The sequence below is a fragment of the Hyaena hyaena genome, unplaced genomic scaffold (genome assembly GCF_003009895.1).
Source record: "Hyaena hyaena isolate Hyena2069 unplaced genomic scaffold, ASM300989v1 scaffold_924, whole genome shotgun sequence".
Lineage (NCBI taxonomy): Eukaryota > Metazoa > Chordata > Mammalia > Carnivora > Hyaenidae > Hyaena > Hyaena hyaena.
In genome coordinates this window covers 6,125-9,520 of record NW_024081549.1, presented here as the reverse complement: position 1 = coordinate 9,520, position 3,396 = coordinate 6,125, and positions in this window count along the sequence as shown.

Genomic DNA, 3,396 nt, shown 5'->3' with positions numbered 1-3,396 from the left:
TATAGGTCTGTAAGTCAGCTGGGGTGGCTCTCCTCCATATGTGTTCATTCTGGGGACCAGGCTAAAGAGGCAGCAGCTGCTAGGAGAAGCCTTTCTCATGGTAATGAGCGGTCCAACATGGCAAATGGAAACTGAGAAGTCAGCCTCATGGTCAGAAATCTACATGTGATCTTTCAGGCCTGGCCATTCTGGCAATTACAAAGGCTCTACCTAACAGGCGTCAGTGGGGGAAGCCGCCATCCCCACACCAGACTTGGTGCACAAATAATGAGTTATAGTCTCTAAAGGGAGTGGCGCTCAGGGATTCAGGCCTCCCACACAGCCATGTTCTCATGCGTATCTGCATTCCTAGCCAATGCACACCTCCATTCAGAAGCCTCTTTATCAGGGACTTCTGGCCAATGCATCTCTCCATCATCTTCACTGAGAATATTTTATCAGTGATCTTTAAAAATATTTTATCCACTTTAACTCAATATTCAGTGCTTTCCACTCTTATCCTTTCCTTCTCTTTCTTCCCCTTACCTCCAGATCCATTAATAGAAGGAAGTGTTTTTTTTTTTGGGGGGGGGGGCTCCCTCAGCAATGAGATGATTCTTCCTATCCAATGATATATTTGACCTTAACCTGGTGCTCTTTCATGGCGGATAATGGAACATGGTAAGTGATTAAATGCTTGACAGTTATTTCATTGAGGCTTGTTATCTTAACTATTACCTGGAAGCTCAGATTTTTCTAGTTTGGCTCAGCTTTCCACAGAAACATGCAAAGCCTCTTAAGGCCCGGGCTCGGAACTGACCCGGCATCATTTGGGCCCACATTGGCCAAAGCAAGACATGACTGAATCTAAAATTAAAGGCCACAGAAAGCATGAGGATAGGAAGGGTGAAGAATTGATGTCAATGATTCAGTCTACCACAGGTGGTATAAGGGCGAATTTCCTGCCCACAGAAGGTCAGACAACCTCTTGGCTCAGCCCAACATCCTCAATTCAGGTGGCTCTTGATGTTTCTGGGCCACCTGTACAGATAAGTTGTCATCCTAGGGAGCTGTCCATAAGTGGCAGAACCTTGATCACCAACCTTATATTAGGTCACTTACCTAACCATTCAGCAAGTATTTATTGAGCACATCCTATAAACCAGAAACTGTCACTGGGAATGACACAAAAACCATGAGGAACTCAGTTGCTGCCCTGGTAGAACTCAAACAAAACTTAAATGTAAGAACATAGACGTACAATGATTTCAAATGTTACAAGGGTGACAAATAATGTGTTGCATCAAAGACTAGCTGAAAGGCTCCACTAGCCAAGGTGGTTGAGAACAGTGCAATCTCAGATGAGTTCTTTTAAGCACAGCCAGAATTCCTCCAGAAGGGCTGTTGCAGGGACACACTGCATGCATCCAATTGGTATTTGCAAGCTCTAAGATGGACACCAAGAAGAGATTACCCATCTTGGAAAGAAGCAGACTTTTCAGCAGGTTCAGGGGTTCACTCTGTTTCAGGGAAAACTTCACCTTTTATTATTCTTTGTAGCTGCATTGGAACAATGTATCTTAATATATGCAGAAGATCCCTTCTCTAGGAGGAAATCCTCTGGGGGGGGGGGGCGGAACCACACCATAAATTATGTTTCTAGAGAAGAATGGCCCTTGGCTTTGAGGCGGGGGGAATCCAACTTTTTAAAATTAATGATGACTTGGGCCTCATATTTACAGGGCAATCAAAGCACCTCTCAGTAGCTGTCAAGGGCAATCATAATGAGAAGAAGAGAGAAGAGAATATGGGGAGAGATAAAAGATGTGTGGGTGGGAGGTAAGAAAGTCCAGGAGGAGACTGAGAAGAAGATCCGGAGCAGGGAGAGAATTTAAAGATTGGGACCATTGCCCGGGTGATGCAGGGAGAAAACTGGCTGAAAAGGTGATGTCCCAGGACCCATTTTGGACCCGAGACTTTGCTCTCCAACTGCCCGCATTTGGGGAGAGAAAATATTGTACAGATAACTCTTGGGCTTTTCTAGATCTGTAGCTGAAACAACGGTGTCATCTAAATATTATTCCTGGCCCAGAGCAGGTGAAGAAATTACAAAGTCAGAGCCATGTACTAGTCTGGAAACATCCTTTGAGGATCTAGATCAACTGGCTCAATCCTGTTAATAATTTCTTGATTCGCCTTCTGCTATATGTCAAGGGGCACAGCCCCTTCTGTAGAAATCCCGTGGAGATTTGGTTGTCTGCATCGCAAAGCTCTACAATTCTTTTTTTAAAAAGTCATTTATTTTGCAAAACTTCACCAGGACTTCATTTCCTCATTTGTAAAGTGAATGGGACAGGGAAGGCATATGTGGAGGGTTGCATTGTCTGTGCTTTGAGGGGGATGGACAGAATGACCGTGAAACCCATCGTGATGAGTTTGAACAAAACTAGATGGTTTAATGAACGTTATTATTGTGCTTTCTTCCCTTTTAAACACAAGGTATAATTTTTTGAACCCAAGTCAACGATGAAGTGTTCCTTGTTCTTTTCCTATATATGCCCAGCTCCATTAGTCTGGGCTGCTCCAGTCTCTCTGCTCAGCTGAATGGTTCCCTCTTATTTTCTATTCTCCATCCCCTTTGTCCGTGATCAAATCAGGGACCCTTCCATTCTACAGCCTGATTCTTGCTGCTGTTTTTCATATTACATGCTCATTATTTCAGCTGTATTTTCAATGCTCTCTCATTACCCCTCTTATGTGTCCACCCACGTCCCCACCTATCTACTGTAGCTTAATAAAAGGGAAATTATGCTAATTTTATTCAAACTTTAGAAAAGTAAAACCTGTACCATTATTATTCTGCCCCTCTTTCCCTTTTATTTATTCATTTCAAAAGAAAAAGTGTCTAATCATCTGAGAAAATTGTACTTGCACAATGTTAACCACTTTCCTATTTAATTAAGTAGGTTTTTCCAATTGAGTTTGGACAGATGAAGAAAGCCAGTCTTCCGAGTAGCCAGGTTCTGATGCAATTAGGGGCTGGGTCCAAGGCAACTTCAGTGTCAGCTAATAATTTTGGTGCCCGGGAGGTAGCCTGGAAGCTCTGTTGTATGTGCTGTATTGGGGGTGAGGGGCGACGTTTCTGGAGGCAAAAGTCCAAGGCTTTATACATAATCAAGACCTTGAAGTCAAGCAGGGTGCTTGCACATTAAATACAGTCATCAGTAGGCAAGGGATCTGTGCCTTCAACAAAATGCCTACAGCTTTTGTTGAAAAGATCCTTGAAGAAGCATACCGAGAGGGAGGATTGAGTTCCCAAGGCCCAGAGTTCCTCAAGGAAGAGAGTCGACCTAAGCCCTAGTTGGGCAGGGTTTGGAGGAGGAGAGATGGCCAGTGGCTGAAATCTCAAAGGAGATT